The sequence below is a fragment of the Sciurus carolinensis genome, chromosome 7, assembly GCF_902686445.1.
Source record: "Sciurus carolinensis chromosome 7, mSciCar1.2, whole genome shotgun sequence".
In the NCBI taxonomy this organism is placed as follows: Eukaryota; Metazoa; Chordata; class Mammalia; order Rodentia; family Sciuridae; genus Sciurus; species Sciurus carolinensis.
The window spans coordinates 129,627,943-129,644,620 of NC_062219.1; the positions used below are offsets into that span (position 1 = coordinate 129,627,943).

General features: G+C 42.0%; 1 pseudogene; it reads right to left on the reverse strand.

The window, feature by feature from the left end:
- Positions 1-681: 681 nt before the first annotated feature.
- Positions 682-3,084, reverse strand: LOC124989410 (proteasome subunit alpha type-1-like; annotated as a pseudogene).
- Positions 3,085-16,678: the final 13,594 nt, after the last annotated feature.

A 16,678-nucleotide genomic window follows, 5' to 3' on the forward strand; every position in this document is an offset into this window, starting at 1 on the left:
TTAGTCATCAAAATATGACTCTTATAGCAAAGAGCAAACCTGGCAACAATAAATTTTTCAACATGTGCCATATAAAGCAATAAGGAACATAAGAGACACAATGAAATGTGCAATGCAGTTGGACCTGAGGTGCTAAAGACACTGAAGCAATTCTATTTTCTAGGTGCATGTATGTGGGGTAGAGAAGGCAGACAGGTCAGAAATGAGACACAGGTTATTAGAATTGGATGAAAAGGACACAGAGAATGAAGTGAAAGAACAGAAGAAATTCTGGTTTAGGGAATTGTGGGTTTAATGCAGTCATGCTGAGACTGAACAGAGATGTGCCATTAAGGATTGGAACACATAGGTTTGTTTTGCTTTTGTGGACAATTAAAACCTGGCCAGGAAACTTAGAACTTTATTTTTGTTGTTGTTTGAGGTGAAAAAATTTATTTCACAGTTGTATTTAAAACCACAAAGACACTATTTTTATCATATAAAAACATTGGTATACCTATAATTCCTAGACAATGATTTTATAGACCTTCTCAAGGAATGTACCTCATTATATGAAATGGGATGGTTACTTTGAAAAAACACATTTGGACTGCTTCCTAAATCATATTTTGCCAGCACTGCATCTTTTGGTTCAAAGTAGAGATTACTGCCATCAGTATGTGTTTCTGCATCATCAATATTCTATAACACACAGACAGGTAAGTTTATCCCTCCATGCTCCATTGGTTCCTCAGGATTTTCTGCAGGTTCCTCAGCAGGCTGTGCCTTCCTCTGTGGCCTGTCTTCAAGCCCTTCCAGGAATGGGACACAATCATCATTGTCATCAATTATAGAGTCCAAGACTATACCAACAACTCAATCATTCTCTGTAGTGAGGTCCTGCTCTGCAAAAAGTGTCTCTCTAAAGGTGCAATGACCATGTTTAACCAGTACATCTAAGTTGCGCTCCATAAACCCAGACATATGTCTTTCCATGTGAATAGGAGCTGATTGAGAACATGCTCCAGTGGACTTAGCTCTGCAGTCCAAATAGGTAGCAGATGGACAGGTTTGGAATTTCTGACAACTGGTAGCATCATAACCAGGAATAAGCAGCCAAAAACAACAGAGTCTCTTGCCATAACTCTGTGCTGATGTCTGGGTCTTGCTTCCACACAGAGATACAAATGTAGACCCAGTAAATGGTCTTTAAAATACAAATCTGGAATCCAAACACTCCTGATGTATAAACTTACATAATAGTCTATCATCAGCAGAAAACCCAGTCATTGAGACACCAGTATGACTGAAAACAAGAAGAACATTTTCCTGGTGAGCTCCAGGCTCCGACTGTGTCCTCTTCAGTGCAACCAACACTGCAGGGTTGTGGTTTCACACGACCTGTGACTGAACCCTTTTAACAGCCTCCATTGCATGTTCAACTTGATGAATCCTGCCCCAAGGGCTCCAGTGTCATCCTTGCCCACTGGTTGAAAATTTCTCCCAGTCACCAGACCTCTGCCCTAAACCTTCCAAAATCAGGTTCAATGTACCATAGTTGCTGGCAGACCTGAGTGTGAACTCAGTCAAAGTTTCAGAATCAAGGGATGCTCAGAACCTTGAATACGAGTCTCTAAGGTGCCATTTCAGAACATATTGGAGGAAATAGTAAGAGCATCACAGAAGGAGGAGTAGGAAGAGCTCTTTGGGCACAGTGAGCTCTACTGTGTATCTTGATTCTCAAAATTGCTGATGTGAAGTGCTTTCTATAGACACAGACAACCACTGTTGTTGCCTTCTAAAAAAGGTGTTTGATGCATCGAATCTTCTCTGCCTAGAAATGGTCTGAACCTGGTCATTTGAACAATCTTCTTGTTTCTAGCAGTGCTTGACAATGCTGGGAATACCTTTGTCCTTGTGAAGTACATTTACTTATTTAGAGGTATTAAGAAGATATCTACATATTATTCTCATCCATATTGCTTTTACAAATATACTAATGCTTTTTACAAAAGGAACACCAAGGACAATATCCAGTTTTGGTTTGAGAAACCTCATAGGTGATGTAGGCTCTAATGTTGTGGTTTACTGGGAGACAATGAACAGGGACCTGCTCGTCAGCACCACCAGTCTCCTCACAGTGGTCCAGGTCATCACCATCATCCGTAGAGCCTCTAGGCAGGTGAGGCTACAGTTCAGGTTGGCATGGACAATCCTTCCCTTGTTGCTGTTCTTTTGGATGCTCAACCCTTTGATAAGCATGAGCTTACCATTTTACATCAGTAATATCAGCAGCCTGTGCATACCAGAACTTAGTAAAATTAACCATTACTGCTATTTTCTACCAGGGAACTAGATAATCTGTTTAGTTTTTCTCATTTTCACAGTCTTCAGAGCCACTGTGTTCCACTGTGTCATGGGCTGGACCAGTGGACACATGGCATTTCTTCTGTACAAGTACCAACAGCACATTCTCTAACTTCAGGCCTCCAAACTGGTCTATACATGCCCTCCTGTGATGCAAGCTGCTCAAATTTTTCTCCTTCTGATGCTTTCTCTTCTATTGGACAGGTTGTTTTATCTTTTCATGTTCAGTTTTCTCATTACAGAAGGATTCCATTTCAATTAGTGCACAAGAGTTTCTGACCTTTGGCTATGCGATATTCAGTCATTTGCACTGATTCAGAGATGAACATCTGGCTGCATGAAATCATGCTCAGTGACAGAGAATGACATGGAGAAATTATCCATTTCAGTGATTTTTTTTCAAGAATTTTGAAATCATGTTAGTTTTGCATTGTTCTATGTGATGCAAAATCCAGTAAGAGCAGGGGAGTCATACAGAGATGCATTCTCACCTTTCAAAACTGGTGACAGTGCTGAGCAGACAGAGGTCATCAGAAGCTGGAGGGACACAGCCACCTTCCCATTCTACTTCCTTCTACATTTCAGGAAGGAACTGATGTTCTCATTCATGTGAGAAGTCTCTGTCATACCACTTCTGTTAGTACATTGCAGAAAATCAATTTGGCAAATTGTAGTAAAATTACTTACCTCTTCAGCTCTTGACCGGCTGGACCTAATGTTGCTGATATTCATGCTCATGTCAGATACAGAATTAAAAACATTTTAGATTCCACTATTACTCCATTATTTTAAAATCAGACATAATATCCAGTAAAGGGGGCATTTTGTTTTTTATTTAAGATATTTAAATATATTTAAAGATATTTGCATATTTACATCCATTCCCCTGGATCTAATCAAAGTTGTTAAAATACAGGTAAGTCCAAAGTGGAATCCTATGTACTGGTAACCAAAGTGTATTTAAAATTCAGTTAAAAGCAATGTGTACGGATTGTGTTTTAGGAAGGAATATGAAACATTCAATTGACTGTTGTCTGCACATTAAAATTTGCATAATGAGAGAGAATGAAGTCTACGTACCTTTTTCCAGAGAAATGATCTTCCTAGAGGTATACTAATAATGGCTCATTTTTTCTTTTAGAATCATGAGATTTTAAAAACACTTTGAAATATTTTTAAAGAAATAAATGTAAATTAATGTTGAAATAGTTTATGTGAAAGCACCCAGAGAACCACTCCAGGTGCAAGAACTCACTCAACAGATTTTATTAAGCATATGAGCAGAGTGTCTTCCCTTAAGGGTGAGAGAGAGAAAGAGAGGGAGAGAGAGAGAGAGAGAGAGAGAGAGAGACAGAGAGAGAGAGAGAGACAGAGAGAGAGAGAGAGAGAGGGAATGACGAGGGAGTTATTCTTAAGCAGTGAAATTTTGTGGACTAGTAAGGATTGGACCAGTGGCTGATGAGAAATCCGTGGGCTAATGATTGGGCCTATGGCTGATGAGGAAGTTTGTGGGCCCATATGTATGTTGTAAAATGGCGAAGGTTGGCAGAATAGTGGCAGCAGCAAAATGGAAGGGGAGCAGTGAATGGCTGAAGACTTGTTAACCCATTGTCCCTTCATTCCTCCATTTTAGTTTTCATTGGAAAATTATTTTGGGACATCTGAGTGAAGATCCATCTTCAGTAGCTGCTTCCTGCTGGGTGTGGGTGTAGAACTGATTCTGGGGAGGGAAATGTCATTGAAGGATTGGGGAGTGGTAACTGAATAGGGTAGTGCACTTGAAGCCAGGCTCTGATTCTTCCTTTATGAGGTCCTGATAGTCCTGTAATACAAAATGATTAATACCCTGATTAGAAATTTTTTGAATCTGATTTTGTGCAAATCTCAACATGCAGGGGACAAAGGCCAGTATGTGACAATTATAAGGAGTGGGTACATAAATGGGAGAATAATGTGCCATAATTGACCCAAAATAGGCCACAATGATCCTCGGGTAAGTTTATTCCTTCTCCTTTCCATGTCCTCCTGCAGCTCTTTCATCTGGTCCCTAACAATACCTGGTTGGTTGACACAGAAGCAGCGCTCTTTCTTTGAGCACTTCCTTTATTCTAGTGAACCCAAAGAATGGCTTCCTTTGGAAGTTATGCACCTGGAAGCAAATTGGAAGGGAGGCACTCCTGATAATTTTGGGGTGATATCCACCTGCTAAGAGGGGGTGCTGTTGAACATTAAAGACTTTTAAAGTCAAGGGTGCTAGGCAGGAGATTAGCAAAGCCTGCTCTCCTACACCTCCAATGACCCTGTTCCATGAGAGGGTTAATTAAATTGAGTATGTGGTGTGTGGTTGTGACTATCTGTGGTAAGAGTGAATCCTCTAGTATTGGTTCCCAGTGAATGGAGAGGTTCAGGGGATGAGGGTATAGGATGAAACAGGTCATGTAAGATCTGGGGCATTTCTGTGAACAATTCTTCATGGCATGCTTGGTTCTGTATGCCTCACCCATCTGACATATCTTAGCGGGTTTGATAGGACCAGCAGTAGGCACAGGGATTCCAGTTTTTGTCCCATGTCTGGGAGGGAGAAAATGGCTGGCACCTGGACAGATCTATTAGAGAAAAATCTGACAGGAAAATGGCAGAAAGGGAAAATGGCAGGGAAGGCAAGAATTTAACTGGCTGTCCAGTCAAGTCATTGCTGGCTGTGGCTGTCTGGTGCATCAGTGATTTAGTCCTCAGTCTCTGGTACAGGAAGAAGGGTGGAGGGCTTCATGGCCTTCAGTCTGAAGTGGAGAGGTCCCACCAGAGTGGCAGAGTATTGGTTGGAAGAAGACTGTGGACTAGAAGGTGGAGAGGAGTTTGTGGATTGAGAGTAGAGTTTAACCCAAGATTTGTGTAGCCATTCTTTTAAACCTTGCACCTTGACAGCTGTTGGCATAGTCAAGATCACCATATGGGGGTCCTGCCATTTGGGAGATAGAGGGGCTGTTCCCTCCTGAGGAGAGATAAGAACTTGGTCTACAATTTGAACAGGTTGATCCAAGTGTCCAGACAAGGGTCTAGGCAGGGAGGAGTGAATATAACCCCATAGGAATTCCCAAATGTGGTTTTGGAGAGGAATAAATATGTGAATAGAAATGCCCAAATGTGGTTTAGGAGAGGAATAAATATATGAGAAGAAAGAGGGGAGGGAAGGGTCATTATCCAAGGGGTAAGGACAGGATAACCATAAATCAGCTCAAAAGGGGAGATATTGGCAGGATTCTTTGGGAGTGAGCAAAGATGCAGAAGAGCAAGAGGCAGGAGTTTAACCATGTCAAGGCAAAGTTCTAAAAAAGTTTGGTTAAGACACTTTTTAGAGTTCAATTTGTTCTCTCTACTTTGCTTGATGACTTTGGATGAAATGCCAAGGGACTCCAAGAGCTTTGGTAAGTTATTGAGAAACCTGAGAGATAAATTCAGGACCATTATCTGACTGGAAGGAGGTAGGTACTCTAAAGCAAGGACTGATTTCATGAAGGATGAAGATAGAAACAGTTATTGCTCTTTTGTTGGAGGTGGGATGGCTTCAACCTGAGAAGCTGTCTACCATTACCACAAAATATTCAGATTTTCTTCCTTTGATCACGTGAGTGAAGTCACTTTGCCAATCTAGAACTGGGATGGCAACAAAGACCTGGTGAATTGGAAAAATGGGGGTCTGTTGGCTGTAGGACTGGTTCACAGGCAAATTTCACATGTGGAGGAGAGTCCCTTCATAAAGATGTCAGAGGAGGTTAGTTGCAAATGAGTCTTAGCCAACTGTGAGAGCAAAGAAAGGTGGGGGTGGAAGAGACAGAGGATGTAGAAAAGTATCTCCCTGTTGGGGGGCAGTGGAGGTAAGGGATTATATGGAGAGTGATGATGGAGTCTGGTGAGGATAATAGGGCTGCTCTTCTAGCCTCCTCATCTGCCTTGTTGCCTGAAGAAATTAATGATTGGTCTGTCTGATGGGCTCAGGAATGTACAAGACCTAAGTTATTTGGTAGGCAAAGAGCCTCAAGGAGGTTTAGGATGTAGTTAAAGGTGGTGATAGAGTTCCCTTTTGTATTAAGAAGGTCCCTCTCTTTCCAAATAGTGGCATGTGAAAGGATAATGTGAAAAGCATATTTGGAGTCAGTGTAGATTGAGAGGGATTCCCCATTTGCAATGGTGAGTGCATGGATGAGGGTGATTAGCTCCACCTGATGCTTGGTGGTGTTGTTAGGTAGTGGTCCTGACTCTGCAACCTTTTCCAGGGAGACAATGGCATACGCAGACTGTTGGATCCCTTCATGGAGAAAAGAGCTCCCATCAGTGAACCCTATGAAAGTAGGGTTGTGAAAGCCTCCCTTCTCCACATTGGAGGGGCAGGGGAGTAACTCTTCCAGAGTCTCAAGACACCTATGGTTTGCTAAAGCATGTAGGTTAGAAGGCAATGGTAAAAGGGTGGCTGGATTTAAAGGGGGGCATGTTTTAAAGGAAATGAAAGAGTCCTCAATGAGAGCAGTTTGCAAAGCGAAAACCCAACAGGACAATAGAATTTGCAGACCCTTATACGTAAAAAGCTTGGACAGGTGATGAGGTGAGAGCACTTCAGTGGGAGCCCCTACAGAAAGTTTTTTTGATTCCTGGGTTAAGAGAAATGCTGCGGTCATTACCCTAAGACATGGTGCCCAACCTCTTACAGTAAGGTCTAATCTTTTTGATAGGTCTTCCACTGGGCTAAAGGTGGGACAGATCATGTATCCTAAGAGTCCAAGAGTGAACACACTTTTCTCAGAAAACAACAGGTAGAATGGTCTGGTGATGTCAGAGAGATGTAGGGCTGGGTCTTGAAGGGCTTTCCTTAAGATCTGGAAAGGGACTTCCACCTGTTTGAGGAGAGGTTCAGTGAGAGTGCCCTTTGAAGTCTCATACAATGGGGCCACCAGGATGGACAAATTTGGGATCCAGTATGGTAAATATTCTCCTAGTCATAAAAAGGAAAGGATTTCTTCCTTGGTAGATGGAGTGAGCATGTCCTGCAACAATGCATTTTTCTCTACATTGATGACTTTAAATCAGGTGAAAGACTTTCTTCTAAGTAAATACCCTGAGGTTGGGACAGCTGCACCTTTGCTGGAAAGACAATACCCTCTGTCAGCCAGAAAATTTAGAAGATTAACAGTGTCTCCTTGGGAGTACGTGAGAGAGGGACTACATAGGAGAAGATCATAAACATACTGTAAGAGGAAGAAGCAAATGAAAGTATGAGAGGTGGGATCATGAGACAGTGTTTGGCCAAAGAGGTGATGGCTGTCCCTAAATCCCTGTGGGAGAACTGCCCAGGTCAGCAGAGAAGAACTTTGAGTGGGAAAGGGTAAGTTCAGGTGAAAGCAAAGAGATCCTGAGAGTCAGGTTGAAGAGGGACAGTGAAAAAGCATCCTTCAAATCCAACACAGAGAAGTATGTGGTGGAGGAGGGAATAGAGGAAAGAAAGGTGTAGAGATTGGGCACAATGCAGAAGATGGGGATAAATGCTGAGCTGATGATGCATAGATCTGGCACCAAATGGTAAGACCAATTAGTCTTTTTAACAGCCAGGATGGGAGTGTTATAAGGTGAGTTGGTGTGGTGCTGGAAGTCTTTCTCCTTTAAATCCTGGAAGACCAGTTGAAGCCCTAAGGGACTCCATTGGAGAAGGGGATACTGAGCCTGGACTGGCTAGGTTGTTGGGTCTTTCAGGTGAATGAGTACAGGCAAGCATGGAGGTACAGGTTTTGTGGGTATCCCAGACCTTGTGTTCAACACAGGATGGAGGAAGGGGATATTAAGACTCAGGTTGAGTTGTATATTCCTGCAAGGTCATGAGGAGAGGAATACCAGAGGAGTCTTGGTGCAGGAGCATGGTGGGTGAGAAGGAAATAGAGGCACCCAATTTGGTTAGGATGTCCATTCCCAGGAGGGTAATGGGACACATAGGAATTATCAAAAAGGAGTGAGCAAAGCAGAATTGTCCAACATGTTAACTTATTGGAGCATTTTGTAGGAGGTGGTACAGTTTTCCTTCTACACCAACAATAGAGGATTTGGCAGAAGTGTATCACCGATATCCCGTAGCACTGAAAATGTGGCTCCACTGTCTATAAGGAAAGGGGTCTCACTGCCTGCCACCATAAGGATTAAACAGAGATTCTGAGTGGTATTGTTCATCAGGTGTATAAATCCTGGGCCCCTTTAGTCGTCCACTGCCAATCCACTGTCCAATGTCCCGGTTGGTGGCATATTTGACAAGGACCTGGGAACTTCAGGATGTTGGGGCAGGCTCATGCCCAGTGACCCTCTTTTCTGCACTTGAAGCATGGGCCTGAAGGTCTTCTGGGAGGTAGGGTTCCCCTAGTAGTGGCCAGCTGGGCAGGTCTATTGGGCTAAAAGACTTTGCCAGCATTTGGTATTTTAGTTTTTGGGTTTTTCTTCCTTTCTGCTATACACCCTGAATGCCACCGCTAAAACTCCACTGACCATCAAACTGTCCTAGATTAGTGTAAAAAGTTGTCATAGTGACCATTGGGATCTTCACAAATTATTGTCATGTCCTCCCCAGTGTCTCTGTCCTGTCTGATGATAACTCTTTCCTCCCCAAAAATCACCACAGGAAGGGACTGCAGGTCCCTCTGAAAGAATCAAGAAAAGATACACTGTGGCAGTGAATAAGATCCTCATGAGGAGCTCCATTCCCATCATTCAGGGGCTCTGGTTCTCCAAATTGGCTCACGAGTGGGAGTGACTGAGGAGCCCTAATACCTGTTCTAGAGATACAAGCAGATTTCTACTTCAGGACCAGAGCTTCACTCCTTCTACAGTTCAAGTAAGTCCTCTCATGATTGATTTCTGCAGACCCCTTGATCATCTTGTCAGTGCCAAAGATCTCTTAGTCCCACAATTCTGATTATTCTCCATCCAGGTAACCAGGGCACCTGGCCCTTTGTGATTAAGTGTCACCACATTGCAGGTGACCCCAGGATCAGATGGTTCCTGCTATGTTTAAGTTTCCAACTAAGAAATTAGAAGGTCCTAATTTGATGCTTAATGTAAGATACAGAGTTATCCTCTATGAATCTCTTTAGTAAGTAGTACTGGTAGAACTGGATATCTATGCAAGCAAAACAAAATTGGAACCATACAAGACACACAAACTAAATTCAAAATGTAATAAATTAATGACATAGACCCTGAAATCACAGATAGATCCTAGAACTCCTCAAACACAATAGAGGGAAACACTCCTTCACTGTGATTTTCCCTGGGAGATTTTCGATATGACCCCTAAAGCAGAGAAACAGTTGAACCAACCACCATGTGGGTCTCCATGAAAATTATTAGTTTCTCTACAGAAGGATAAAATCCACACAAAGAAAATGCAGCCCAAAATGAGAAATATTTCCAACTGTATGCCTGATAAATATTTAGTATGCAAAATGTATCAGGATCACATAGAGCACTATAAACTCAAAACATATGTACACCATTGAAGAATGGGTGAGGGATCTGAAAAGACAGTTTTCCAAGAAGGACAGAAAATGCCCAGCATTTGAACAGGTGCTGGACATCACTGATCATCTGGGGAATGCAAATCAAAGTCATCACAAGACCCCTCCTCATGCCTGTGAGGTTGGCCTCTAATGGACAATGTGTAAAAAGTATGAGTGCAGGTGGGTGTACAGGGAGTGAATATTTTTGAAAACATGAAAAATAACTGTGGTTTTTTTTAATGCAGTTGGTGGCAATGTAATTTAGCATGACCTTTATGAAAAAGTACAAAAAAATTCTAGAAACAATTAAAAATGTGAATGAGACAATATTGAGCAAAAAGATCAATTGGGTAGCATTGTCATGTAATAGGACCAAAGTATACCTACTACAAAACAGTTGTAATCAAGACATGGTGGTGTTAGTGTAAAAAGACTCACACAGTGATGGACAGCATAGAAGCCTGAGCCACACACATATCTGCAGACACCTGGTCCTGAACAGAGGTGCTGAGAAGAGACCCCAGAGGAGTCCAGCCTTTTCAATAGAACAGTGCTGGAAAAACTGTATAGCCACTGAAGAATAATGAAGTTAGATCCCTGCCTTTTACCAGATAAAACAAATTCCAAATAAATTAAGACTTAAAGGACCCACAACCATAAAACTGGTAGATATAAACAGAAAGGAAATACCTAGGACATCAGCATGGTCATGAGTTGTTGAACAAGATGAGGAGACGAACTACTGATTATTTTGAAAGCATTTGCAAAGAATGTACCTCACAAAAATTTAAGAAACAGAATATATATAAAAATGAAAAATTTATACCCAGGACTGTGGGTATACCTTGTTGATGGAGTGATTTCCTAGCATTTGCACAACCCCAGTTTCTATACCAAAGACTGCAGAGCAAAAACATAAAAATCAAAAAAAGGAAAAGGTAAGATAAAATTAAATGGGAAAATGACTATAAATTCAATTGTAAGAGCAAAACTAAAGAACACGCCAAGAGATAAGCAAATGCCCTGATTTAAAGATGGGCACCAGACTTATGTGTATGTTTCTCATGTTTGCTCAATGTCACTAATCACCAGGGTGATGCAAATCTGAACCACAATGTGATAGTACCTCACCCCAGTTAGAGTGGGTATTCTCAAAAAGATAAAGGATGACCAGTGTTGCTTAGGATGTGGAGAATAAAGACCCCTTACAGACTGTAGGTGAGAGTAAAAATAAATATAGCTGTTATGCAAACACTATGGAGTTCCACATGACATTCACAGTAGGACTACCACAGGTCCAGTAATCCCACTGGTGGGCATCAAGCCAAACCACCTTACATCAGCTTATTGAGGAGGCTTTGCAATTTTACATTCATCACAACAGAAATAGCCAAGGAGTGGAACCAACTGCAGTGGCCATCAGTGCATGCCTAGGAAGAATCCAGTGGCCCTTATCTGACCCTGAACACACAGCAACTCAAAATGGGCCCAAGGCTCGAGATAAGGCCATAAACTGTGCAAATCCAGAAGAAAACACAGCATCAACACTCCAGGATGTAGGCACAGGCAGTGACTTTCTCAGTAGGGCCCCTAAAGCTCAGGAAAGGATGTCCAGAGTGAATAAATGGGACAGCATCAACTTCAACAGTTTCTTCACAGCAAAGAAAAGAATTGGGAGTGTGAAGAAAGAAATATAGAATGAGAGAGGATCTTGCTAGCTACTCTTCTGATGGAGGTCAATATCTGGAATATACAAAAAACTCAAAGAACTTCATAGAAAAAATCAAATAATCCAATTACTAAGTAGGCATATAAATTAAACAGACACTTCTTGAAAGAAGAAATACAGTGATCTAGAAACGAATGTAAAAACGTTCAACATCATTAGAATTCTGGAAAACACAAATAAAACCACACAGAGATTTCATATCAAAGCAGTCAGAATGGCAGTCATCAAGAACACCAACAGATATTGGATCTGGAGATAAAGGCTGGAGAGGATGTGGAGAAAGAGGGGCACATTGACACGGTCCATACAATGTCATCTTAGTGTGACCACTATAGAAATCACTGGAGGTTCCTCAAAATTTAGGCATTTAACCACCACATGACCAGATGAACCACACCTAGGTATTTTTCCAGAGAAGTTCAATTTATCATACTGCAGTGATACATGTATGTCCATGTTTAAAGAACACAATTTACACTACCCAAACTATGGACCGAGCCTAGGTGTCCATCAATGAATGAATGGATAAAGAAAATGTGGTATGTAAACACAATAGAGTTTTATTCAGTCATAAAGAAAAAATGAAATTATGTCTTTTGCAGGAGAATGGATAAAACTTGAGATCACTATGTTAAAGAAAATAAATCAAACTCAGAAGGTCAGGGTTGTATGTTTTCTGTATCATGCAGAAACAAGGTGGGGGTGCATCTCAAGAAAATCAAAGAGGGGTCAGTACAAGGAAGAGACCAAGCAGTAGGAAGAGGGGAGGATGGGGAAGTACTGGGGAGTGATATTTGCCAAATTATATTATTATATCCTGTGTGTATACATCATTGTGTGCAAATATAATGCATCAGCAGAAAAATGTGAAGAAATATCTTTTTTAATACGTGTGATGAAATAATATTAAGCCATAAAAAGGAATGCAGTCTTGGCACTGGCAATAATTTGCATGGAAGTACAGATGATTTTTTAGGTGAACTAAGCCAGGCTTAGGAATGTACTGCATGATCTCACTCTTAGGTGGATATAAAAACATTGATCCCATAGAAGTCCAGAGTAGAATGGGGAACACTGGAGGTTCAGGGGGAGGGGAGGATGGGAAAGTGGACAAATGATACTAAGTACCAGTTATATGGGAGCGAGGAGCCCTGGTGTGCTATGAGCAGCAGGATGAGAACAGATAGTGGTAATGTAGAGTACATTTCAAAAGCTGCAAGAAAAGGTTTTCAATGTTTTCTGCATAAGTGGGGAATGTTTCAACATATGAACACACACATACATACACCTGTGTGTGATCTGTGTATTATACACACATACATGGAAACATCACATAATTGTTACTTTTATACACAGACTAAATAAAGTAAAAGAGGTGAACTGTGTTGTTGAAATATCTTTCTAAGAATCTGGCACTTTGACTCCTTTGAATCCTCTCTCTCAATCCTCATGGAGAATGCAACATCATTTTCTAAACCGAGGACAGAGGAGGGAGCCAGTCCAAGCATTCACTGGCCAGAATTGCCCTTTTCATAGGAGCTGTGTTCTGAGAAGCTCTGCTGGCAGGTCTACCAATCTGTAAAGAATTTGGAGTCACTGCTCCTGTTGAGGACAGGCACTGGTGGACACTTCCACAAGAGCCTGTCTTTGCAGAATTCTGTGTAGACCTAGCAAAAGATGGAGTGTTAATAGAGATTAAGTAGAAGAGAATCTGTACAATTTCCTGCAGTAACAATGGCAGGTAGAGAGAAACAATCTTGTTTTAGGAACCAAATATTGAAAAGAAGTGTTTGGCAAAATGCTTCCTAATGAGAAAGCAGGTTCACAAAAGCTCTTATTGGTTCCTTGTAGGCACACCAACATGGGCTCATCTACCTGACCAAACTCACATGCAGGGCTCTGTGCTCCCTGCAGGCCCACTGCTCCTCTCTCCATGCTCTCCTGCCTCCCCTGTTCCCTCCCCTCCTCTGCTCCTATTCCTTCTATTTGTTTAATTGGTGGTGCATAGATACACACAAATGTGAAATCCACTCTGGTACACTCACATGAGCACATGGTGTAAGTACCTCATGTCCACTCCTCACTTCCTCCTTGTCCCATCCCTCTTACCTCCCCACTACTTCCTCAGCTCTACAGACAGGTTTCCTAATTTTGTTGGCTCTGTACAACAACTTATTACCCCTAAGTTTCCTTCAGTTTCCACATGTGCAAGGCGATATTCAACCCCTCATTTTCTGAGTGTGATTATTTCTTTTATCCTGATGTTCTGTGGTTCCATTCATCTCCAAACAGGATGCTTTTACTCTTCTTCATGACTGAGTAGAACTTCATTGCATCCATACAACACATATTTTTGATAAATTTTCTCCAGAAGATCACCTGAGCTTGTTCCATAGCTTGGTCATTGTGATTATGCTGCTAATAAATATTGACACACTTGTATCACTGTACAATGCTAACTTTAATTCTTTCAAAAAAAAAAAAAACAACAAAGTGGAATAGCCGTATCATATGATGGTTCCATTTTAGATATTTGAGGGGTGTCCATACTACATACCAGCATGTTTTACTATTTTTTGGTCCCATAAACAATGTATAAATGTATCTGTTTTTGCCAAACCTTTGTGAGAATCAACTATCAATCGTATTCTGATGAAAGGCATTCTAAGTAGAGTAGAAAATATCTGCCTGTAATTTTGACTTACATTTTCTAGATGGGAGGTTTGGTATTGTGAGGGGGAGAACATAGGTGTATTTAGTGATTTGGTCCAACCTTTTTTTATATTATACTATTAATGAAGAAACCATGAATATCAATATCCTTGATCTACTAATATGCACAGGTGGAGAAAAGTGACTTCTATCCTACCCAGGTGCTGGTTGGGGCTTGCTCTGAGAGCAGAGTCCCCAGTGCTGGTCATCATATGCCACATCCCTGTGCATGGAGAAGGCCTTGAATGTGAGGGGAGGTGACCCTCTGTGTCTCAGAAGCTGGACCCATTCTGGTTCAGCTGTGGACCTCTGGGAAGGGGAAGGGAAGGTCAACACATGGGAACTCAGATACAGAAACTTGGCTGGTTGTTCACTTCCTCTCTGCACAAACTTCTATTAAAATAATTAAGCCCCAATTAAGCCTGGCATGACTTCTGAGCCGAACACATGCAGTAATTGTGGAGGGAGAGGGAAGGTCGTCCCTCAAGGACTGAGGTTCTGCAGGACTTTACTTCTCCCTGACAGGTGTCAACTGTGACACCTGGAGTCCTGGTGGTGGTTCATTGTAGGCAAGAGCTCCACAGAGTCATAGGGTAAAAATAGGACCAGGTCATCTGCCCCTTGTCAGAAGGACCAGTGCAGAGCTTGTCTGCAACACACAAACGTAAGTGGACCTGACTGACTCTGGGTGCCAGGCAACATTTTTTCAGCAGCAGAGATCTTACTCTTTGTGACTGAGCAAGGAGGTTGCCAAAAGGTTAGGACCTTAGGACCTTGCCTCTTCTTCCCTCTTTTTTGGTATCTACAGTTTTGCAACTGGTCAGGAAGTTGAAGGGGCCTTTGACAGCAGAAGATCTTCTGCCAAGCCAGGGCATTGTTTTCCCTGTGTTCAGGGTGGAATATGGAAGCTCTGGTGGGCTTGGCAGGCTCAATGGCAGTACCAAATGTAAACTCAGCGGGCCTCGGTGGGCACAGTTAGCAGCCAAATAAAATGGGACAGAAAAGTGGCCAAAGCAAGCTTCATTGCAATTTGACTCTTGGGCGAAATTCCCAGACCCCCGGGGTATAGGGACCTGGAGAAAATCGCACATGGCCCTGACTGCCCAGGGTTTTTATAGACTTGGATGGGAGGGGGTCTTGTTGAGTGACAGGTGGGTGTGAAGTGTCAGTCGAACTTTCCATCCACCTTGCTGCTAACTTTCTGGTCACCTTTGGTGGGCTAGTCTTTATTCTAGCTGCTCAGCTTTGCCCCCTACAGTCGCCTAATATCTGACCTAACATCCTGACCTTTTTGGTGATATAGGGTGATATAGGGTGCTGGAGTCGGTCTGGTCATGCTACTTCCTGCATGTTAGGGGGCGTCATGGGGAGAAACAGGCTTGGGTTCTAGGTTGGTGGGGAGGCGACTATAATAATGTCGGAGCATCTGGTTGTAGATCACCCTGGCAACCTCACTTATGTGATCCCAGGAAAACCTGAGAAGACAGGGAGCAATCGTTAGCAGAAATTCTATCACAAATAGGGGAGTAAGGTTAGGGGTCAGCCAGGTGACAAGAGTGGAGTTCAGCCATCCTGGCCAGGGGTCATTTGATTCTTCTTGCTTCAGTCTTTTATTTAAATGTCTAAGAGTTTTGACATTGCTTTCATTAGACCGGTTTCATTGATGCAGCAACAACATTTTTTTAGGAAGGGGTGTATTCCCCCTTTGTCTGCTGTTAGATCTAGTGCTCCATGGTTCTGCAAGGAAACTTGAGCAATAAATGTTATTCATCTTTGCAGGGATATTGGGGGGGTAGGTGCCTCTACTGCCTTCTGGAGTTGCTGTTCTAGCTTTTATTTGGCAGTGACTGCATAACCAAGTCCTCTTGTTGGTATAACCTGTGTTTAGTAGAGATCTCTACATTCCTGTGACTTAGGGCTAGATAATCATACTAGCAATCATAGGTTAAGCCTACCTATGTAGTTTAGGAGGATCTGTAGGCCTTAAACTAACTAAAAACTCCTGATTCTGGCAGTGTCTCTTGGTAGTTAGCAGATACATCTGCCTAAGAATTTCTCTCTTGTAGCTTCCAGTCTTTATTTATTTTAGGGAGGTTAACACAAGTGTACATCTTAGGTGCATTTAACTATTGTTTCTCTTAAATGCCAAAGAATGGCTATATTTAGGTTTTAACTGTTTTGTTAGATGTCTAAGATTAAGCTGGTCAAATTGGCCTGTTACTGATTTTTCTTGGCCTCTGTGTTTACTCTCAATTTCTAAGTTTGATCTTAACCATCCAGCAAGTTAGTCTCACCAGTCAGAAAGTAAGAGTGCTAGGCTTTAACTTCAATGTCTATGACCTTACAGTTATTTATCCCCTTT